Here is a 25,735-nt window from a genome sequence, read left to right as displayed (position 1 = left end):
CATAATTCTGCCTTCCTCATGGACATACCAAGATTTGCTCATGAACTTGAAGTAGAAATATATGTAATACAACCACATACTTGGTCTAGGAGCTGTACATGACAAACAGGTAATACATTTTGGTGAATTTATCACACTACTCTTATAGTTAAAATATGTAGCGATCCAATGAAAAAAGGAAATTTGAGAAATTACATATAGTTTCTGAAAAAATCATGTTCTGGGAACATCTGATTTCAAATTCTCTGTCTTACAAGTTATGCAATCCTGAACAAGACATACACAGTGTTGAGCATTATTTTTCCCGTCTGCACAATAGGGATAATAATTTCTGATCAGCTTTATACCGGGATTGTATTGAGGATCAAATTAGATTAAATCATGAGTGTGGAAACTCTTTTAGTAACAAAGCCCTATACAAATAAAATGTGACTATAAGAAATCCAAATATCATCATTTTTGTTTAAAATGAAGTTATATTTTTAAGTGCACCAAGCATAAAGATAAATAACACAAGTTAATACCTATAGCCTCCACATTTACTTTAAGCCAGCATTCACAGTAGTAATAATAATATAATTCTTCTATTATTGAACTTTATTATTTATTACCTTTATAGTGTCCTTTTGATGAAGGGCTTATATTTAGCTCTATTTATATACAGAAAAACTGAAGCTTAATCTCTCAATCAAGATCACACAGACTATGAAGTCACAGAACGACTAAAAGATAAAAGTGACAACTTGAAAATCCATTCTATTTTTGAACACACATTTAAATGCCAGAGAAGCCAAAATTCCCATTCATGTCACCATCCGCCAATTGCACAAACTAGGTACGACTTGGATAACGAGAAAAAAGAAAATGTGTTACCCACTGCGGGTACTCACAATGCACTTCTATGGGCACAAAGTCCTAGAGTGCTTTGGTGGCCAAGATTCCCATGACTAAGGTTTCAGAGGAAAGCATCACATCTTAAGATTGACTCCTAGAAGAACTGGAGATAGAGTAACCATTAAATATTGAGATGCATGCTAAAAAAAGAAAAGAAAAAGAAAAGAAAAAAAAAAAAAAACAATGAAAAAAGTATCCAACTCGAGAGACACTGGGGATGTACACACACAGAGGAAAGACCGTGTGAAGACACAGTGAAAAGGAGGATATGTGCAAGCCAAGGACCAAGGCTTCCGGAGAAACCAACCTGCCAACACCTTGATCTTGAAGTTCATGCCTCCATCCAAAACTGACAATATAAATGTATCTTTTTTAAGCCAAAAAATAATAATAATAATAAAAGGTATCCAATGCCATCTCTGTAAGACTTAATAACTGTAGCTTTCTATTTTATTGGCTGAAACTGCTGTGTGCCTTCTCTAAATCTCCGAAGTTTTATTTGAAGGCCCCCTTTATATATGGACAAATTGTTTCACTAAATCACTTCACATCACCACTAAGCCCATTTGTAACTGTGGTGCCTGCCTTTGTTTGTGCCTGCCTTTACATTTTCTGTCCTAAGTTATATTTCCCAAAGTGGAGAGGATTATCCTACAAAAACATCAAAGAGATTCATTTCAATTCAGTGTATTTGGGATTCCAAAACAATAACTTGTTTATAACCTTCAGGAGACTTTTCTCTCTACTTTTGGTAGGATAATGTATAAGTGCATGCATATGTATATATTTATAAGACGAGAACTTGAAATTTTTACATAAGTACATTAAAACTCTATTACATTCAATTTTAATTCAAAAATTGGAGCCAGCATTTCAGTAAGATTTCTAAGGTATAATAATAAAACAGACACATTTTAAAAAGATCATCAAAGTTTGACCATCAATTCTTATATGTTCTTTGATTATATGAACCCTGAAACAAGCCTTTGATTTCTCTTGTAATCCTCTTAGGAAAAAAGAGGATATAGTAGTATTTAACTCAAAATTGTTACTATTAAATTAAGTCAGTTAATATTTGTAAAATGCTAGCACAGTGTTTAGCAACAAAATAATAAGAACGATAATAAGACAATTCTTTTTAATAATTGCTACTTAAGACAGTGAAAAAAATGTTACTTTATATAGATGAATAAATATTAGATACTTGCTGACTCCCAACTTAAAAAAATACAAGACTTAAAGTGTACAAGTCCAGATACTTGTCTATTATTAAACCAATGTAATTAATCAACTTTCAGATATGATCCAGAAAAATCAGATTGTTTTACACTAGCATAGTTTAGTGCAAAGATTATTTAAATATATTTTATAGGAACAGAGACTAAGAGGAGAGAACAGAGGTAACACAATGTAATTTAAATAGCACTTGTAATGACCTGATTTGACCAGAGAACCTTGACACTTGACATTGTAGTCTAACATGAAAGGAACCTTAAACTGGCAGTGAATCTGCTTACTGTGGATGTTCCAAGACTATAATAAGCAGACTGTGCACACGTGACTATCTTATTTAGTACATATCACATGAAAACTTGTCAGTTCCACATGCCAAGAACGTCCTTGTAATGATAATCAAATTTATTTGAATGTAGAATCAATATCAAAATATATTTTACAAAATCACTGGTATTATTATACCACAAAAAGTAAAATTATATAAGAAAGTTAGCGTGTTTAAGGACATAACATCTTACTCTAATTTTCTCTCTTGCTTCAGTGATTAGTACTGAAATACATAATTCTAAATTCATTTCATTTACAGGTATGATGTTATATTGGCATTATTTGCTATTTACAAAAATAGGGCAGCAGAAGTTCTCATTTGCTTTAATGTGCAACTTTTTTACACAAAAACCAAAAAAAGAAAAAAAAACCTTAAAAGGTATGTGTATGTGGATTGATACGTAAACAAATAAGGACTAATTTTATAGTTACATGATCGCATCTATTAAATAAAGATTTTCTAATAAGAGGGATAGTTAAAAAGAAATAAAATGTTTTCTATTTGTTTTGGCATGCCTTTTGACCTTTGAATTACTTTCACCTTGTACAAAAGTCAGTATACATGACCTTGTGAATTATGCATGTCTAAATCATAGAAGAGTTTTACAAAGACTTTCACTTATTGAAAAAAACATCTTGTTTTATAATTCCCTTAATATAAACCCAATACTAAAAGCTTAGAAATGTCCAAAAACTAAGAGAAATTCCTTGATTCATTATGCTCAAAATCAACGCAATTAAAAAGAGGAAGCAAAAAAATAAATAAATAAACACAGGAATTTCTCAGTCTCTAGAAGATTATATTAATGTCCAATCTCTTATCCAAATTTCAGGTAGCAAAAAATATGATATTTTTATTTCTGTAATTTCAGAGGCCATTATTTAGGTGATTTAAATGACAATGCTTTTAGAAAGAACCAACAGCTACTTCAATACTGCTTTTTTATTCTGTGGTATCATAAAGCTCTATATCTGGTGTATGGTCATATCATAATTAATCGACTTAGGAATTTTAGCTGCAACTCAAATGCATTACCCAGGTTTCATGATCTATTCTAACATGAACAAATTTTAATTAAGACATAAATAAAATATATTTTACAAAGGTGTTTATTAAAGAAGCTAAATATGTGTGATGTAGAGGAGAGAAATATATTATTCATGTTTACACATGGTTGGTTATTACCACCAGTGATAAAAATGAAAAATTTTATCAGCTGAAATAATTTTATTAATAGAGTTGACAAGATAGACAAAATTTCTCCTAAAATAAGGAACTGTGTTAGAAACCAACATAAAGTTAACAGGAATATTTAACACTACGTAAATCCACACTCAAATTTTTAGGAGAAACAGCAGATAATCCTACTTTCTTAGAAGTGAAAATTTTTCCCTTTAACTTAACAGCACCATCCAATCATATTTGTAAATATTCAGTATTCACTGGAAATTAAGAAAACATTTCTTGAATAAAATATTCATTCATAATTCCATACTTGATGACAGTAGTTAGCATTAGTAATAAAGCCAAAAATAACTAGTATCCATCTAACATTTTAAATTTCTTTTTTCTAACCTCACAGGCCCAGAAAACATGTTTGTTTTGAAAGAAAATGGCCAACACTAAAAAAAACTTATGGTGATTATGACCAAGGCAAAAATGTAAAATCCCATCAGCTGATCAGTGGCTGACTAACCCAAGGTTGAAGCATATGACGACATAACAGCAAAGGTGAAGACTAACATTTATTTTGCTGTTACATGACAGGCATACGACAACACACCACCTTATGCTCTTAGATATCCAAAAACAAATCCATTGTTTTAAGTTTACACAACCACCAAAGGTGATTTTGAAAGTCACAGGAGACAGATTCTCCAAAGCTTTGTTACATACAACTACAGAAACACTATATATACAACCATGTTCATGGCCAACTTCCAGAAGTTCCACTGCACTCCTTCTTAAGTAGTATAACCTAAGATTTCTAAACAAGTGCAATAAAATTACCTGAGTGGAATCTAAGGAAAGGACTTACACCATCTCAGAGTGAAAATAAAGTGAGAAAACACTAGGATAAATAAATAGTTTTGATCACAGAACTTTAGCAAAAATATTAAAAGCACTGATCTTATTAACACATCTTTGTTACGGAGATATAAATCGTCTGGCCCTCTCATTGCAGAAGTCAAAGATGAAAGAAAAATCAATCAGCGTTGAAAACAAACAGTAATATAATTTCCTTAGTACCACATTGAAAATTAACTATGAAGAGGGACAGAGCCAAAACACACTGCAAAAGCATCTTATTGAGCTTGTCTTGTTGATATGTTTTTTATCATACCTCTATGATGCAGGGGAAGGTGGGGGCTGTGAAGGGGGGGCTTGCATGGGGAAATGTTAAGAGAGCCAAACTGATTGGAGCTTCTATTAGCTGCCATCTCCCCCACATTAGAAAAGTTTATATTTTTCATTCTATGAATCAAATTGTACACCAGTGTCTTTAGCAAAAATTTCACATATGATTAGGGTGCACAATTATGGGTTGGTGCTCTTAAGAATGTGCCTTAAAGACTTCCAAGAAAGGGACTGTAACTGAGCAGGGGCCCAAGCTATTCAGCCTATGAAATCCACTGTTGGATTTGCACAGACTTCCGCCAGCTGCTCCCAGCCTACACCTAAGCCAACAGGGACACTAAAGTCGATTATTCCTGGAATATATGGGACTCCTCCGATGACTGATTTAACCTTGCCTGGCATATGCTGATATTCATTAGTTATCTATATGGGACTCCTCCGATGACTGATTTAACCTTGCCTGGCATATGCTGATATTCATTAGTTATCTATGGGGAAAATCAACTACTGTTATTATTCAATCATCAAGCCCATGAGCTAAATAAACATCAAAAATTGAACTCAGTAGATTGGGGGAGAGGAGTTGTCACTTTGTGAAGGGTGTAAATGTGAACTAGTACATTGTTTTGTACACCTGAAACTAATAAAAAAGGTGAAAAAAATGAACTCAGTGTGAAACTTAGTTTTAGGATGATTTTCAGCTTCCTAATGTAGTTTAAGGATGCTGAACCACAGCAAATGAGTTAGAAAACTACAAAGTAAAAGTTTTTTTTTAAGATTTTTATTTTAAAAAATATAGCTAAATTGCAATATTATATTAGTCTCAGGGGCACACCGTAATTATTCAACAGTTATATACCTAAAGAAGTGATCACCATGATAAGTCCAGCACCATCTGACACCGTACTATGCTATCACAATATTATTGACTATATTTCTTATGCTATACACTACATCCCTAACACATTTGTTTTATACCTAACGCTTTGAATCTCTTTTTCTCCTTTAAATTTCCCCCCTTTTTAAATGTTTCAATTGCAGTTAACATTCAATATTATTTTATATTAATTTCAGGTATACAGCACAGTGGTTAGACATTTGTATAATTTAAGAAGTGATTTCCCTATAGGGAATATAGTCAATGGAATTGTAACAGCTATATATGATGTTAGAGGAGTAGTAGATTAGGGCTGGCATCACGTTCTAAGGGGTGTAAATGTCTAACTACTACATTGTTTTGTACACCTGAAACTAATAATAATAATAATAATAAAAAGAAGTGATCCTCTTGACTAGTCAAGTACCCACCTAGCACTAAGCATAGTTATTACCATGTTAGTGACTATATTTCTTATGCTTTATTTTACATCTTAATGACTATTCTGTAACTACAGATCTGTACTTCTTAATCCCTTCACCTTTTTCACCCTGCACCACAACCCCTTTCCCATCTAGCACCCTGACAAATCTAGTACCCATCTGACACCACACATAGTTATTACTATATTATTGACTATATTCTTTTTGTTATACCCTACATCCCCACGGCAACTTTGTTAACTAATTTGTACTTTATTTGTTTGTTTTGTTCTTTAGATTCTACATATAAGTGAAATCACATTGCATCTGTCTTTGTCTGACACACTCCACTCAGCACAATATCTTCCAGGTCTATCTATGCCACAGCAGACGGCAAGAACCCATTCCCTTCCCGGACAAGCAATATTCCATTGTATATATGTACCACCTCCTCTTTATCCATTCATCTATTGATGGACAACCACGCTGCCTCTACATCTTGGCCATTGTAAACAATGCTGCAATGAACATATGGATACACATGTCCCCTCGAAGTAGCATTTGGGTTTCTTCAGATAAATGCCCAGAAGTGGGATTGTTGGGTCCTCCTTTGTCTCTTGACATAGCCCTGGTTTTAAAGTCTATTTTGTCTGGTGTAAGTACTGCTACCCCATCTTTTTTTTCATTTCCGTTTTCATGAAATATTTTTCCATCCCTTTGCTTTCAGTCTCTGTGTGTCTTTCAATCTGAAGTGAGTCTCTTGTAGGCATATGTAAGGATCTTGTTTTCTTATCCATTCGGCCACCCAATCTTTTGATTGAAGCATTTAATGTATTTACATTGAAAATAATTATTGATAGATATGTAGTTATTGCCATTTTATTATTCATATTTTTTATCTTTTTTTTTCCTCATCTTAAAGAAGTTCCTCGAACATTCCTTGTAATGGTTTAGTGGTGATGAACTCTTTTAGCTTTTTCTTGTCTGGGGAGCTCTTTATCTGTCCTTCAATTTTAAATGATAGCCTTGCTGGGTAGAGTACTCTTTGCTGTAGGCCCTTGCTTTTTATCACTTTGAATATTTTGTACCAGTCCCTTCTGGCCTGCAAATTATCTGTTGAGAAATCAGCTGACAATCTTATGGGAGCTCCATTTAAGTGACTAGTTCCCTTTCTCTTGCTGTTTTCAGGGTTCTCTCTTTGTCTTTAACCTCTTCAACATTTTAATTATGATGTGTCTTGGTGTGGGCCTGTTTCGGTTCACCTTGTTTGGGACTCTCTGCACTTCTTGGACTTACATGTCTATTTCCTTTACCAGATTAAGAAAGTTTTCCATCATTCCTTCAAAAGATTTTCAAGTCCTTGATCTCTCTCTTCTCCTTCTGGTACCCCTATGATGCGAATGTTGTTACGTTTGATGTTGTCCCAGAGGTCTCTTAAACTATCCTTTTTTTTTATATTTTTTTTTATTTTTGCTGTTCTGACTGGGTGCTTTATACTACCTTGTCTTCCAAATCACTGATTCAACCCTCTGCTTCATCTAGTCTGCTGGTGATTCCTTCTAGTACATTCTTCATTACAGTTACTGTATTCTTCACTTCTGGCTGATTCTTTTGTTTGTTTGTTTGTTTGTTTGTTTGTTTTATGTCCTTTGTTATGCTTGCTATCTTTTTGTTTTGAAGTTCTCACTAAATTCCTTGAGCATGCTTATAATCAGTGTTTTGAATTCTGTATTTGGTAGGTTGCTTGCCTCCATTTTGTATAGTTCTTTTTCTGGAGTTCTCTCCTGTTGTTGCATTTGGGATGTATTTATTTGTTTTCTTATTTTGGCTGCCTCACAGAGAGATAGATTTTTTTAGATAGATTTTTGTTCCATATAAATATAACCTCTGAGAGTCAGAGAATAATCTAAAACCTAAATAGGCTGCTCCAATCCTCTCAATTATTCTTTCATAATATTAGCATCTCTATTTTGAAGAACAGGAAATACTTGGCTTGAAGAAACCAAGTTCTCAGGGTTATACAATTTTAAGGGCAGGAGCAAATATTACAACCTCGATTTTGCTCACTCTTTCCACAATGGCCATACAGTCAGATGACACCTTTTCCATGAGAAGCCCCTGAATGCATGCATCAGCCATTGATGACTGTTGGACTATGTGATGTATAAAAACACTTCCTGTGCTAAACTTTGATGACTCTTATGAGAAAATGCACTTGAAAATGGCATATCTCTTTCATTTCATATAAACCACATTTCCTTTTCATACATTGTGGAAGGTACATCTCCAGACCCAATTTAAATTTTTAAATTTGTGTTACAGTTATCAAAGGGCTCAGGTAAGACTATGTCGTTTTTTAAATATAGCAATGTTCCATTAAAATATCATTAAGCAAAAAGCTGTCCTAATAATCAAAAGATAATGATATATAAATCCCAAATAGTAAATATTAAATCATTATAGTGTAATGATTTGAAACATTAGAAAATTATGCCTATAACATATGCACTAATGTCAAGTTTAGAATTTTTAAAATAAAATACTATTAAGCAAGGTCACAAAACCAGAGGAATAAATCCAATTAACTTTATCCAAATTTGATATTGAACTGACCAACAAGGTATGTGTGCCAGCCCAATACCTACAGAACTTTAGACAGTGCAACCTTCATTTAGCTCAAGCATTAATGTAATTGAAGTCAGGTCACAGCACTATTTCAAAACAAAATAGCAAAATACCTTTTAACCAAAGCTCCATTTACAAATTTGAAGCCATCAAATTCCAATGATGCCTCTTGTCTCTCTCACTGTCAAGCTCTAAATAGACTGTTTCCTCTAATCACTAATCCTCTCTTTCTCAATCTCATCCAATACAGCTGTGTATTTTTCCCCCATTTGGATAATAGTCTCCACACTACCACACTCCTTTTGATGTCCTTCCCAACATTTTCCATTGTATCCTTTAAGAGTTCCCACTTTTTAAAATAAACATACTTTCTTATTCCTAACCTGGAAAATGTGTTGTCTCCACATTCTTTTCTCCTTGTGGACTTGACTTAAGTGAAATCCTCTTGAACACATGCTAATTCCATACCTTCATGTCCAGAGAAAAGGCTCAGCATAATCTCAGTTCCAGTGTGTGGCTTTCTTATCATTACTGCTTCAACCTCATGGCAAAGAAATCTTTCTTTGTTTGAGTTCATTTCACCAAGCTATAACAACCTGAATACTGGGACTCATAAGTTTTCAGGTCATTTCTTCAAAATTCATTTCTATACATTCCAAAATCTCACTATAATCAATATCAATATCAATACCCATGCACTGCAATCAGTAACTTAGTCAGAGAAATCATGACCTCCACCTCCACCCTCCTTTCAGTAACCCACTTCCAACTTGAACTTCATGGCCCTTCTGAATGCCTCTATCACTGCAATCTTAAACACCGAAAATCTATTTCCTATCTTTCATGCAACCTGATGGAAAAATATTATTCCATCAATCCTGTTCTGGAATTTCCTTGAAACTTCCCACTCTTTTGACACTTAAATCTTCTCCAAAACTAGTAGCCCTTTCCTAACCTCAATGTTTTTCTCTGCTCAGCTGCAATGTTGATTTCGTTGAAATCACAGTTCTGCTACTTTTTGGTAAAATTATTTAACTGGATCTTCAATTTGTTTCTTTAAAATGGGAATGGTACTTTTATACCTCATGAGAAAGAAGGGAATAAATGTGACAATCTACATACTGTGCTAAGTAAATTTCCTAGCACATTCTAAGTATTCAATAAATATTAATGTCACCCATAATCACCCACATCCTTGACTCGCTCATACATTTATTTTCCTGCAAAAAGAAGCCTGAAACTTCCAAACTCGGAATGGACCCTACAATTATAGTACTGGGTAGAACTGAAAAGAAAAATGGATTAACTGCACAGATTGATGCCACTGCACATTCATAGATTTCAGGTTTAGCAGGACCTTCAATGTCTCTCCAGTAAGTTTTTCTCATACCTCTTGGTATCTTCTCCTTTCCATCACAATTCTAAACATTTTCCCCTCTCCTCAAGTTCCCTAATGTTCCTTAGTTATCACTTGTAGTTGACATGGCTTCTTCTTCTTTTTTTAAATGAAAATTTATTGGGGTGACAATGGTTAGTAAAATTAGATGGGTTTCAAGTGTACAATTCTGTAATACGTCATCTATACATCACATTGTGTCTTCATCACTCAGTTCTGCATCCATCACCATATATTTGACCCTGTTTACCCTCATCTACCTCTTAAGCTGTCTTCTTGTTCACAGAGAAAATGACAGCCATTAGACCAGGCATAAAATCTCACAATGTCTTACTCTGACCTGTACACATTCCTGTATCTCTATTAGTCCTTCATTCATTCACTCCTGCCCTGGTAGTGGAGGTAAGGCCCTTTCTAGTCACCAAACAGGTCCTCACCTACTTCAGGATAACTTCTTCTTGACCTTTGATGGTTTTGCCATCTGATATTACCCTTTTCCCCTCCATAGTCCTCTAATGTCACTTCTTCCTTTGCACTATATGTTCTAACATCACTGAATTAACTCATTTCCAGCTCATCCTATGCTATTTCATACCTTTGTGTCTCTATGATCTTAGTAGGTTTCAATGCCTATCAAACCATTGTCACCCCAATAAACTTTAATAATAATTAAAAAAATTAGGATAAGGCAGTTTAGGTCACTAGGATTGTTTTGTGGTTCACATGACACATGAAAGTACTTTGAAAATATAATGTTCTCTTTACCTGTATGATATTGAAGAATGTGGTGCCCTCTGGAAAAAATAAAATACAATTATTTTATACTATTTAAAATAAAAATCCTCTTCTCACTTTTCTATTAGACAAGCTCTTATTTATTCCCCAAGACCCAACGTAAGAGTCCTCCTTTGTGAGAGCAGTACACAAGGAAGACATAAAGGAGAGAATGATGAGAGGTACTGACAGGATAAGAAAATTCCAGGAAAGGTGATAATAGGGAAACCTCACAATATGTGTATTGCAAGTTGATAGATGATAATGAGCTTCAATTATGATATCGGATTTCTTGATTATCTTCTATCTTTCACATACATTTATACTTACTTCATGAAAAGCATTTCATCTGCTCCCTGACAGATAAGAAATAGAGCCTTAAGGATTTCATATGTGCAGATAATTACAAAAATGTCTCCAACTGTAAGAAAATTACCAGTTTTCATATGATTATAGAGATTTTGAAAGGGAATGGTGGAAAGAGAAGTCTAGCTACAACACACATTTGTTGGCAAGACAATCAAAATCAAATAAACAGAGATCATTCATTGACTGATTTTTCTGCAATATTCACAAATTCCTTATGTACCAGTTGCTTACAATATCATTACAAGTGTAAGGTAACTTCTGAAACTGAAATTTAGGATTTATAACCTTTTATAACCTATAAACTACAATAAAAACAGAGCCTACAGGGTATAAATACCTGGTAAAGTGTCAGTGTTTTGCTTTGTTTTTGTCTTTGTTTTGTTTTGTTTTGGTTTTTGGTTGTTTGATTGGTTGTTTTATTTTGATCATCCAGCTTAATCAAGTCTTAAATGACATAAATTCTCCTGTTTTACTGCTATTTAGATTTTGTGCCAAATGTAAGCAATATATAAAGTCAAATATTCAAATTTATCAAATACTCTAAATATTTCTAGTACAAAATCTCCCATATGCTCAGAAATATAGCAAGAGAGAGAGACTGTTCTCTAAAGGGCAGTGTCATCATCATCATCTCCGTGGATATGTATTGTTTTTGGGGAGACAGAGTACGTCATTCTTAAGAGTTCCAAAGTCACCTTCCAAAACTGAAATAAAGACACAGCATTTGGTAAATTTTCAAAATCTGCTAGGTATAATGCCACAGTTTTCTCAGTTCACCAAAATTCCCTTTGTGCTGTGGAAGACCGATGTTTTCAAACTGTTCAGCTTGATTACGCTGGTGTGGTACCACTTATCTAAAGCTATTTTAAGCATCTTCTTGGGTTACAGTAAGCTGTATTGCAAATCTAATTACACATGCCCACAGGAAAATAAGTACAGGCAAACCCTGCTCTGTAATCTACTTAACAAAAGGCACTCACTGTATTTTTCTTCATAGCATTTATCAAAATTGTTCTTGCACAGTTCTTTATATTTCTAATGCCTGTCTCTTCAACATAAATTCCACAAGGGCATGTGAATGTGTTGTATATGCAGTATCTAGCACAGTGCCTAGAGGGCCAATAAATGTTTGATGAATGAATGAATGAACTAAATGTATACATACATTTAAGCTTGTCACTTTATACTCATGCTGAAAACATACACATTTTTCAGGACTCGTTGGGACCTAGTACAGTGTAGTATAGCAAAGCACAGACTTTCAATTCAAACGAAATGGTATTTGATAGTTCTGTGATCAGAGACAGGTAGACTGAACCCTAACCCTCTGTTTTCTCACCTGTAAAATGTAAACAATTGCATTGTACTAAGTATTAAAGATAATAAATACAAAAATATGCAGCACAATCCAAAGCATGGAGTAAGGTCTTAATGTGGTAGGTAATATTACTTATTAATATTTCATATAGCTTTTACATGTATTATATTAAAGTATCCAAGAGCATTTAAAAATTGACAAAATATCTATTTTGAGCACATGTTGGCAGTGATAACTCATCAATAATTTATGGCATTAAAACGAGGTTTTCAACATCTTCATGCCTATTTCCCCAATTATAATAAGCTGTTTCAACAAGTTGCTTTCAATTACTTTCATCATTCTTTACTCTGTACACTATTTCCAAATTCTTCACAGACATTCGGGAATCTATCTCAGTTGGGTCTCATAACCACAATCTTAATTCATGGTTACTTCAATTTTCTGGCCTACATTGCATGCTCTTCCTCAATCAACTTTCATTTTATTATTACCACTCTATGCCATCACGTCAACCACTATCACACTGCAAAAAGCAATCTTCTCTGAATTTTGTCTCCCTTCTGGACTATACCTTCCTTGAGGCTCCATCCTCTACATGGAAGAATCAGGTCCAATCTCAATCCTTAATATTAATTCATTCATTTATCCAATGAACCTATAGTGAGCACCATTTATGTTCTGATCTGAATGACTGTGTCCCCCAACATTCATATGTTGAAAACACGATGCCTAAGGTGATAGTATTAGGAAGTGTGGCATGGTGCTAAGAGAGTGCCTCCAGAAAGTTAGCTCACCTCTTCTGCCACATGATGGAACAACAAAAAATCTGTGACCTAAAAGAAGACCCTCACCTGACCATGCTGGCACTCTCTTTTTATAAGTGTGTTTTCCCAGGACCATCAGCTGCAAGTCAAGTAGTTGTTTCAATCTAATTGTGGAGGGAGCAGCTCACAGTGGTCCATGTGGGGATCGAACTAGCAACCTTACTGTTAAGTGTACCACGCTCTGACCAACCGAGCTAACCGGCTGCCCCATGCTGGCACTCTTATCTCAGACTTCCAGCCTTCAGAACTGTGAGAAATAAATTTCTGTTGTTTTAAAGCTTCCCACTCTGCAGTATTTGTTACAGCAGCCTGAACAAACTCAAACAACCTATGTGCCAGATACTGTGTCGGGTCATAGAATTAACAAAGATGAACACAATAAGGTCTCTAGTATCAAAGAGCTCACTATCTAATTAAGGAATACAAACCTAGGAATAGATAAGTATGAGACATGTGGTAAGCGAAATAACCATGCGCATGGCTGTATAAAAACACTGAGAAAGGATAGCTCACCAGGCTGGGGTAAGTAAAGGACAGAGACAGAATTCTAGAAAAGCAATGTTTCTTAAAAGATGAGGAGGAATCAATGGACTAAAAGGACAAGAGGAAGTGCATTCCAGGCCTGAGCGTAAGTATGAAGCCCCAAAACAAATTATAATGTATTCACATAGGAAACGTTAAGACAGCAAATTTGTTTGGAAGCTCTAGGTACACCAGTTCACAAAGTATGTAGGCAGCAATGGAAATGTGTAGGAAAGGGTTTATTTTAGATTGTGTTTAAGTTAAAATGAATTATCATAATATTTTTTAAATCTGTAAATTCAAACACTTTTCTCTTCACACCATATAAAACAATAGTAGGAAACATCTGCTTTGTTAGATTTTTCTCAGTGTTTCAGGACACATGGATAGAGTATTGATATTCCAAAGTAGTGGAGTATTAGCTTTACTGTACCTTCCCATCAAAGACAAGCTCTAAACTGTCTTATTAATGACATCTAAGAGAGGTCACAAACTGACATCCATTGGAAGGCACAACTGATAATGGTTCATGGAGCCACAAGTTGTAGAAAAGCATGGGAATTGGCTCCCTCTTTCCACAAATGGAGAAAGTAAGAAGCAGTGATACCTGATTATGTTCAGTGACTCTCTCCAATTCAGAAATATCCATGCTAAAATGACTATCATGAATGTAAATGTAGAAGGTATAAAAGGCACCATTTTGTAAAAAACAGCAACAAAAAACAGACTTTTTTTCTATTCTCACAAATATATGATAGTAGCCCTAGAAACTATTACACAATTATAGAATAAATCTGAACTCATCAAAAAAAAAAAACTTATTAATACAACAAGTAGTTTTGTGTCCCATCAGGGCAAGGACTTCATTTTTGTTCATTGCACTTTCCACAACTCAAGCAAAAGTAAGTTCTAAGAAATATTTTTGAATGAATGAATGAATGAATGAATGCTGCATGTAAGACTAGATTCAGGAGAATTTGGCAGCAAATGAACACACAATGTCTCTGCTTTAGCAGTAGATACACATTAAATTAAGAGACAAACTAAAAGAATTGCTTTGTATGAAATTTAAAGAAAAAGGATCATAAAAATAAAGGGTGGGGAAAATGGCTCTTTTAGCTAATGTGTTTAAGGAAGGTCTCTGTGATGGAAGAGGTGGGGTGGAAGGATAGAGGCTTACCTAGGTAAAAGGCTTGTATGTGCTGTATCATGCAGTTCTCACTACAGTGTATCCTGGGGCTATCATACGGTATCTCCAACTTATAGACAGAGAAGTTAAAGCTTAAAGAGTTTATACAAAATAGTTTCAAATAATGTGTGGTATATAAATAAATATGTGCATATCTATGTATATATGTATTTATCCAATGGACCTATACTGGAGATTATATATATATATAACATATATTATATATATATATATTATATATATATATATACTCTTTATATATATATATATAATATATATATATATATATATATATATATACTCTTTAAATTCCATACAAATGTTGCCTTCAATGTTCTTTTCAACTAGAAATCTTTCTGACTTACATGGGTAAATTAAGAAGTCTATTTTTCATACATACAGTGCCTCTCAAAAATCCTGTATATTAGTTTACAGGTTCCTGAAGGAACTTTGCCTAAGTATCAAAATATTATCTTTATTTTTTCTTTTTTAATTTTTGGAAAAGACATTTAGAATATCAGCCTCTTTATTAGGCTGCCAAGAAGAAAGGTGGATATTTTCAATTGTTCGGACATGGCAGCACTTGATTTTGATAGGGGCTGCCAATGATATTCATCGTATCTGTCAATCAAATGGTAAAAACAAAATAAAATCATTGAAAAAAATCCTACACAATTGCAAACACTTGGCATGATAAATGGTTTTAGTAGCCAAGAGTGGCATGGATCCTCCCGTTATGGGGGTAAATAGAATCCAAGACTATTTTAGGAAAAGCACCACTTTTTATTTTTCGTTGTTTGTTTTTTGTTCTTCAAAATCTCCATCATTTAATTTCTTATAGCAAACAAAAGTAACAATCACAATGGTTGGAAAAATGAAATTCTAAAGTATTTTTTTCTGTCACAGTGCAGAGTTCAAGTTAGCGTAAGATTTCATTTCAAATGACAAAAAATGAACATTCACCAAAATTTAAAGACAATGTACAAGTTGAAATTAAATTCTCCCCAAAAGTCAATTATAAAAAACAAAGAGTAAATCACAGATTTCCTTTTGGGCTGCTTACTAATTATATAAGTCCAGTGCCTCTTTTGTTTCTAGAAATATTCTTGAATTTCCTTAAAACCATTTAAACTTGGCACAAGGCTGAGAAATAGGTCAACATCTGTTAATGTTGCTCCAAGTAGGGATGAAATTTATAAACCCATGATGAGAATGATCCAGGGAAAATAACTGGCATTCTTTATTGGCAATACCGCCTTTTGCTACACCATTTTGATTACACAAAATGGTTTCAACTCCTTCACTATCACAAAAAGTTTTGTGTTGTAGTTTCAGGTTGTTTTTGTATTTGCTTACTTGCTTATAAACAATAAGGTCTGTAAGAATATTACAAGAGGAGGAATAAGATAGGAGCAAAAAACGCAGTTTTGTATCAAACAAAAATTGATGGAGCAAACTAAAAACGAATTCCCAGAATAGAGAATGATAAAACCAAAGAAGGATGGTTTCATTACAAGAGCATTATGAAAAATTAGCTCTCAACTCCTGGATGAAGTCTTGGAATTAATAAGAGTATTTAGAAAATAAAGTAAATATATTTTTTAAGGCTTCAAGGTCAAAACCCATGAGCCAAAAGGGTTATAAAATCTGCTCATGTGTGTATCACTGACTTCAGACTCCCCAATGATAGATAAAAACTGCATAGGATCGCAAGCTATTAAATCAGTATTTGATACTGAAATAAGAATGAACTATTCTAAGTCAGATCATGTCCAATAACTAAGATATAATGTTCCTCAAGTATTAATAGGAAAGGTATAGAACTATGTAATAACTCAGCAGGACACATGAAAATACCTATACTGTTTTTATAATTTGATATTCATTAAGTACTAAGTACTATGTTTCCTGTGTTAATTATAACCAAAGTTATCAGAGATTCTAGTCCACTTTTTAGAAACCTGTAAAGCTTTTCTCTAGAAGATTATCATGGAAGAGATTTTAGTATTTATACTTAATGGACTGGAGAAAATCTTTAGGAAATATTTAATTCTATCTAAGAATTACTTGTAGAATATTTAAGAATTAAGTGTCAGGGTCTGTTTCTTCTTAGGTCAACCACTAATGAGCTTTGTGAATTCAGAAAATTTAGTTAACCTCTGAAAATCAAAGTTTTTTGATTTCTAAAATAGGACTACCTTATAAGTTACGGAAAGAATAAAACGATATACTGTAGTACTTGTGGACAGCTTAGCACTTGCCTGACACATAGTAGCATTATTAATTACATATTTTTTCCAGTAACAAAGAGACTAAGCCATTGAAATACACCAGAAAAGAGAGTATTCTTAAAAGCTTTATTTTTAAAAGTCTTCCTCTGCGTAGAATTCTAATTCCTATAGACAAGAAACCCAAGATTGGAAAATAATGGCAATTAAAAAAAAATGGTGATGACCATGAAAATTGGATACATATATATATATATATATATATATATATATATATATATATATATATACACACACATACATAGGGGGTTACTAAAACAGAAACAGGGAGGAAACAGAGAAAGTAACAGGGAGGAAACAGAGAAAGAGAACAATAGAGCAGGGAGGCCACAAGAAGATAAAGAGATGGAAATGGCCAATCACCATAAAATAGCAGGTTATTATTCAAAATATTTGGGGGAAAAAATTATCTTGCCCCAAAATACATTCTGTTAGTATCCTTTGAGTTCTAGGCATGTGTGCAAGATACTACAGATTTGAGATTAACATTTTGTGCTATCCTAAATTGACATTTGTTTTAAAAATTTAAGTATTTGTGGCACCTTTCTTTGTCTTCCAATGTGTACACAAAAAGTGTCAAGCAGTAGCTGCTTCTTTTACTAAGGGCAATCTGAGGTTGAAACAAAAATAACCTTTCTGCTAAACCAGGAAAGACTATATTTACAACTGAATGGTGTGACTTGTTAGTTTCTTATTTAAGTGGAAGCTGACCAGTCTTAAACTTTTCTCCTTATCCTAGTCTCCTCTTACTTTTATAATGAATGAACAAAGAAGTCAGTGGTACTTATTGGTACAGACCCATATTGGAAACAGGAACAAAATCGTCTAAGTTCTTCGCAATCAGAAATTATTTTCTCATAAGCTACATACTATCTGAAAAATAATATGTCACATCTATGTGCTCAGAGAGTAACATTTGGATTAACACAGTGTGTCTGGTGCTACTGAAAGTTGAAATCTCTGATCTTAAATTTATATAATCAAAGTCATAATATATATCCAAAATTATGTACTACCTGTTAAATTAACCAAACACAGAGGCCATTAGACTCATGTGGCTCTAATGCCATGGTAGTCTACCTAAGCATACAAAAATCTAAGCCTGTAAATGCCTCAAGGTTATGATGTTGAAATGCTTAGGACAGCCAATCACAAACAGCCAATTAAGTTTTAAAACCAATCAAATAATTTCTTTACTTGGCTTCTGCCTTTTTTCTATAAGACTTTCCCCAAGCTCCTATGGGTGGGGCACTCCTGATCATTTCCAGTTGGGTGCTTCCCAATTCAGATCCATTTTTGCTCAAATAAACTCTTAAAATTCTTAATATGCTACATTTTATCTTTTCACATGTCTCACCAGCTGAATTTACCCACTACCCCTATAACTCTTAAAGTAACGTATCTAATAATAAATTACTATTTTCTACACATATTTTTGTCACCAAATCAGAAGAACCACAGTCTGAATATTCTGTGGAATGAATCAGAAAAGGGCTGAAACTTTTGTTCCATAATTAGAGAAAAGAAGATGATAATTTAACCTCAAATCTCAATGATTGAAAATTTTCTAAAATAATTTTTCCTCTTTGTTTCTTGACATTAGTTTTGAGGGAAAATAAGTTTATCTGAGGAAAAAAGAAGTGTTCATGTTTAATTTCTTGGGAATATCATAATTCTACATAGACCTTAATTTAGAACATATATAGTTTTGATCATTTAGCCTCATGAACTCATGGAGCTCAAGTTTCATTTATTTGAAGACTGTTTAATCAATTTTTAATAGAAAAAAAGAAAACCTAAAGGGAACAAAGTTCACATTCAGCTTACGCTACACAATTGTATTAAAGTAAGAGCTATTTAACTGAAATTAGTGAAGTAACTATTTAAATATTTAAATATGTACTGAAAACAAAAATACTTTAAAGTATGCACTTAAGATGAATCTTTCTAAGCAATGCTGACTTTTAATATGTCATTACTAATTTATGTAAGGAATCTAGAATAAAGATGCTGAGTGTTGGAGAGTTTCTTAGTATATAGCATATCGGCTTCCGCCTTCTTAAGGGGGTATGGTGGATAGGCCAGTGGGAAATCCACCAGTTTAAACATATGGGAAATCTGAAGGTTTCTCCCAGGCAAATTTTTTTTTTTTTTCTGTTAGATCAATCAAGTCACTAATATCCACTCTGCTACCTCTGGATTAGACAAGAGTGAGTTTTGTCAAATAAGAATCCATCTTAAGTGTAGATAGGTTTCAGGTAATTGTAACACAACTCCTTGCAATCTCTTCATGAAATTTACTATTGTGTAGCTGACACTTGGATTTTCAAACTAAAATGAGTTTCAAACTGCTGAAAAATACATGAATTTATTTCTAGATTATTAAGGGAGAAGATGGTATGCAAGTAATTAATAAGTAAATGACATTTTAATATCCTCCAGAGGTGCAAGTATTAGACTGTGCACTCATTTATTGCATTGCATGATCTGTAATGTATTCTACCATAAGCTCACTTGTATGTAAAACAGAGGAATTTGTTTCAGCCAGATTGCCAATGGGAAGAGAATTGTGGAAATAAGTCACAAAGGCAATGTTAATAAGGGGCAGAAATTCAAGCTCTGATAGTATATTTTGTACCTGGATATAGCGGAGAACTTTCCAATTAGGGCCAACGAGTAGAAAGCTGATAACTCCAAGCTGAGATTTATAGGGATCAGTCAGCAGCATGTAATGAGAATTTGGAGCACATACATCCAGCTGTAACACCTTTCGTATAAGTATAGTTTCTAATGCCAAAAGCTAAAGGCTCCGTGACAATAATAAATAATGGTGAGGGAATATTCTAGCCTCAGGTCTCAGAAAAAAAAAACGGTGGCATTATACAATTTTCACTAACACTAGCTGAAGGAGGAGTTCTAAAGGGATAGTTTCATTCTTGTAAGTGCCTCAGCTGCACTAGAATATGTAAAATCACAATAGGCAAGGAACAACCTTGCAGTTGAATTCCATCTTTTCCTCCGTGGAATTTACATCTAGACATGTCCTTGCAGAAAAGAGAGAGAGAAATCACTGCCCACATTCCTTCCCATCACTCACTGTATACCATTCAATAAAAAATTTAGAGTAAATAACACTTTAAAGCAGTGGAATTCACTTGGTACTTATTGCACACCTACCAATATAATCTCAGTGCCCTCACAATGCGTAAGTGTGTATGACGCCACCTGGAGTGGTACCCACCGCAATCTGCAAGGCCACTTACAGGCAGCGCTTAAGTAATATTTAAGAACATAGACTCCAGAGTTGGCAGATCTGGAATCAAGTGACCCTAACCATGTGACGGTGGGGCAAGTTAATGAACCTAAGTTTAGTTACCATATGCATAAAACTGGAGATGATAATATCAACCACCACCAAGTGTTACTGAGCAATAAATGCAAATAAAACACATAAGACACTGCTCGACAGAGGTTAATGAGCTATGAAAGTCAGCTGCTTAATTTGTTATTATTGCCATGTACCAACCTTTGTAGTATATGCTACAAAAAATTGGAAGCAGTGCGCTGGGTGACATAGTATTGATTGAGAGACAACTGGAATTTTAAAGATTAAACTCTATTGTTAAACATTTGCATAACCATATCACTCTTACAAGTGTTTAACACTTAACCATGAAAATGGACAGTATACTATATGACGCAGCTTTGTGACCTCATACTAACTGATATGATCAGTATTCCCTGGAGTTTGATGTGTCTATAATCTTATTGGCACTTACGCTACACAAACTGTAGTTCCCCAAGAGCCACAGCACCAGAGCCCAAGAAAAGAGAATCAAGTAAGGCAGGGTAGAATTGATAATAGCAAATACAAATAACACAGTGAAGTATTAACCAAGAAGACTGCCTCATTTTGTAAAAAGAAAATAAAGTACAAGTGCATTATAGTTTTTTTGAGCATTTAAACAAGACCAGGAAAAGGTTCTTTGAAATCTTGTCATATCCACCCCAAGACTTATAGCAGAATTATCATCCTTCAGTGCAGCCAAGGCCTAGAAGCCAGGTGTATTAACAGCAGGAGGGATTCCTCTACGATATAACTTTCATACAAACCCTTGTCTCTTTCTAATGCCCATCAGCCTATCAATCACAACAGTTTCTTTCCACAGCTCTCTCTTCAAACTCTTACTCCCCAAGTGTGCCTCAGCTGCTTACCCACTGCCCGAAATACATCTGTATTTAGTTACTACCTTGAATGAATACAAAAGCAGGTTTCAAAGTATATCTGTATTTAGTTGCTACGTTGGGTACAGAAAAGGTCACACTAATACCTGTTCCTCTGGGTATTTTACAAATTAAAAAGGAATAGGCTGAGTTATTCCACTTAGACCGTAGTGGTTCTCAAGGAGAGGGGGCAGATATTTGGCATTGCTCGAGATATATTTGGCTGTCACCTCTGGGAGAGTGCTGCTAGCTTCTGGTGAATAGAGACCGTGCCTGAACTGTGGTGAGAGGAAAGGTAGGTGCGAAGGGCTCAAAATTTAAGGAGGCATTCACTCACCTGTGGGGTCATGCCTGTGCAAGAGTACAATTTACATGGCCCCAAGAATGAGTGCTTCCTTAATGCTGTGCCCTAGCTGCCTGCTGGCCTCAGCCTGGTCCCAGCCCTGGGTAGAGGCCAGGAATGGAGCTAAACATCCCCCACAAAAGGAGTTCTCCCGTCCAAGATATCAGTGATGCTGAGGTTGAGAAACCCAGGCTGGTTTGAAGAATCTAAAGAAAAGCAGGGATGGAAACTTTTGATTCCCTCGTCTATTCCACTTTAAAGGTGCAAGTTTAAAAACCACACGTATGTTAAATGTGCCTAAGAGTGAAATCATCCCAAATTCTAGCATTTAGGTTTCATCAACTTTGTTCCTAGTCACATAGCCTACAGCGAAGTTAAATTAACCCCGCCCTCTCCTTCCTGGCTTTTGTGCTCAGGCTTCAGTCTCGCCTCTGCTCCTGTGTCACTCATTCATCCCACCTACCTTTGAGGTCCAGATGCAAAAGTACCAGCTGGTTCACATCTTCCCATCAAAATGTCACCCTTCACTTCTCAGATTTGTCTCTCTCCCTTGTGGTCCTTATATTCTGTCCTGTACTACATTACAGTCATTTCTTTGCTTATTTAACTCCCCCCCACACACCAGTACAAACATGCACACAAATACACACATACTTAACATCCGTATGGACATAGACCAGGTTTTCTTTATATTTACTTCCCCAACCACCTCGATGTAGAAAAGTGCTTTGAACGTATACAGTACTCAATGTATGTTTAAAATGGATCAATGAGGCAGAAATACATAATAATACACAACAGACAGCATTAACTGTACAATTTCTTGGTATCAACCTGAATCTAAACATAACATTGCTTCATTAGGCCTTGTTAAAAGCCAGTACCAATTTTCTTTCCTGGAAGATGTCTCCATCTATTTCAAGTTTGATATCCCAGAATTCTTGAGGTTTGTCTTCTGTGGGTAACTGACTTGACATTTTGCTACAAATAAAAATATAGGACAGAATGTATTTTCTTCCCAAAGGCCTATTATAGCAACAGAGGACCTCATGTCTTTGCCTGAGGTATAAGCCTAAATTCAAGAAGAAAATAAATCCAATTCCTAATAACAGTTGAAGAAATAGCCTTGTAGTATGTCAAACTCTTCAGGAAGCCAAATTGATGCAGCTTAAAAGCGTATTTCCATCAATCTCTACCTCACCCTTGACCTTAAAACTATTGAGACATTTCTGATTTTGAATTTTAACCAAAAATAAACTAAGATGACCTAAGTCATTAATATATAACTACAAACAACTCCTTTTGAAAAAGAATGCAATACGTATACAGTCAAATTTTTCAGCTATTTGTCCTTGAAACAAATGTAATATATTTTATGTTTCTAAATATGTGACTTCCAAAAGAAAAACCGAAGGATTTCCCCCTATGGATACCATGAAATCACTGATTTTAATCATTTAATCTTCTTATCAGAGAATCAGCTTAACCTTTAACTAGCACCTGGAAAGATTAAATACTAATCTTACAAGTTTATTACAAAACAGCCAGTGTGGAAAAAATAAGTATTGAAAATTAAATGCATATATATTCATTCCACTGACATAATAAGTTTCAAAACTTGAGCTACTATGTTAGGTTTTCTCAGGGTGCTACTTGATTCTGTGATAAGTAAGAACCATTTTAATTGTTTGAACCATAGCCATTAGTTGGAAGAAGGGAGCTGACTTGTTTTGAGCAACCAGCATCAGCCAAGTAATTTCCATATTTGCTTCATTCAATACTGGGAACTTGAGGTCACAGAGCTACTAAGAGAGGTTTTACCACCCACCTTTTGTAGATGAGGAAATAGCCTCAAAGTCGTTCAGCAACTTGCCAATTTTTATACCACTGGCATACAGTGCTTCTAAAGCATGATGTTCCAGCCATGTCAAACTACTACTATCCACAAAGTGTTCCGGATTACATTTTAACTTACGAAAGGCAGAAAAATCTGCTCATGTTTTAAGAGTGTTCTACTAGTGAACCGATGTATACAACTTGATGTTAAGCTACAGTAATGCTCAAAGTCCAACAAGGACAATGAGCTTCCCCAAGAGGAAACACACCACATCAAGGAAAGTGTGAGGACATTAGGAGGTGGGACGTTTGGAGATAAATAGATTTAAATGAGGTCATGGGGAGATGGCATTCTCATGATGGCATCAGTTGCCCTAATGAGACCAGAGAATTTGCTCTATTGCTCTCACATGCCCCCACTCCCGACCCCATCTCATCCTGTGGGGACACAGCAAGAAGATGGCCTTCTACAAGCCAGGAAGAGGGGTTCTCACCAGGAACTGAAGTAGCCAGCACCTAATCATAGACTTCCCACTCTCAAGAATAGTGAAAAATAAATGTCTGTTGTTTAAGGCCCCAGTTTATGATATTTTGTTTTAATGGTCCAAGCTAAAACAGATAAATAGGTAAGTAGACAGACCAACTAACAAACAAATTGACCTCCAAGATGACTTGGAGATATGAAGAATAGAGTCTAGTCTTTTAAAAACCATTGTAGTCTTAAGAGATTATTTCTATCTCTATTCTAAGGATGAGAAATTTTAATCTGAATGTTCAGTGGGACATTGATTAATTGATTTATTTATTTAGTCAGTAATTAAAGACCAACCATATGGTAGGCCCTAAGCTATATACTGGGGTTAAAACACACACACACACACACACACACACACACACACACACACACACACACCAAGAATATGCTGTGTTTCCCCCTCACTACATACTAGCGTGGGTACACAGATATATAAGCATTTAATTATAGTCACATGTGCTAAAAGCTACATCAAGAGTCGGCTGAGTTCCTATGAAGTCAATAAATGCTTCCTATGGGACTCTGTCATAATTTCATACAGGAAGTAACAATTGAATTAAGTCATGAAAGACAAGCAGTTAGAGGAAAAGGTTTGACAGGTCGTTTCACATATAAAGAACAGAATATACAAAGACACAACTCTTGAGGGCCTCACACGTGATGGCCCTGAATCATTGGATGGATGATCAGAAGGAGCAGAGACTGACCATGTATGATAGCGCTCGACAGTAAAAGGAATGCCGGTAAAGGGAGGTCAGTATAGGTTTTCAAGCATGGAAGGGATATGATTAGGTTTTTTTTTTTTTTTTTTTTTTTTTTAGTAAAATTGCTTTGAGGGCAATGTGGAGAATTATAAAAAAGAGAAGAGAGGAGCTGTGGAATAGTTCCGGTGTAAGCTATTAAAGAGCTCAACTAAAACAGTGGCAACAGGAACGGAACAAAGATGTTGGATTCAAAAATATATCTTGAACCTTAAGGGTTTGATGAAAATTTGGATGTAGATGGGAAGAGAGCAGGAATGACCCCAGCGTTCCCACTGTGGAAGATCTGGATGGATGTTCAGGGATGTGGAACACTGTGGATGGGAGGATACCATATAGGCAATGGCCATACAGGACAGCAGCAGAAGAGATCGCTGAGGGCTAGAGTTCAGGGCAGGGAAACCATCAGCTTAGAAGGGCTGAGTTGAAACTCTGAACAGATGTGGCACTGAAAAAAATGAGTAAGGAAAGAAAAAAGCAGAGGCTTCAGAAATAGTGCGAAGTGATAGAAAAAGAAGAGTCTGTGAAGAAAACAAAAGTAGGGAGGAAGATTATCAAATGTATATAAAAAATGGAAACTGAGTAAAGATAGATTTATCCAGAGAAAGTCCTC

General features: G+C 34.8%; 1 protein-coding gene across 7 annotated transcripts in view; it reads right to left on the bottom strand.

Moving 5' to 3' along the window:
* The window catches only part of SLC16A7 (solute carrier family 16 member 7), a 157,290-nt gene that overhangs the window by 106,503 nt on the left and 25,052 nt on the right, over nucleotides 1-25,735 (bottom strand). The window contains exon 2 of one of the 7 annotated variants that reach the window (XM_081059719.1): nucleotides 891-997. The exons of 5 other annotated variants lie outside the window; for them this stretch is intronic. The gene's annotated coding sequence lies outside the window, so the exon portion shown is untranslated. Of the gene's footprint in view, nucleotides 1-890; nucleotides 998-10,901; nucleotides 10,931-25,735 lie in introns of those variants that run through there. One more of the 7 variants, XM_081059722.1, reaches the window with a different exon arrangement.

This window comes from Rhinolophus hipposideros (genome assembly GCF_964194185.1).
Source record: "Rhinolophus hipposideros genome assembly, chromosome: 9".
Taxonomy (NCBI): Eukaryota; Metazoa; Chordata; class Mammalia; order Chiroptera; family Rhinolophidae; genus Rhinolophus; species Rhinolophus hipposideros.
Note: the sequence above shows the minus strand (reverse complement) of the source record. Positions and strands in the feature narration are given on the sequence as shown.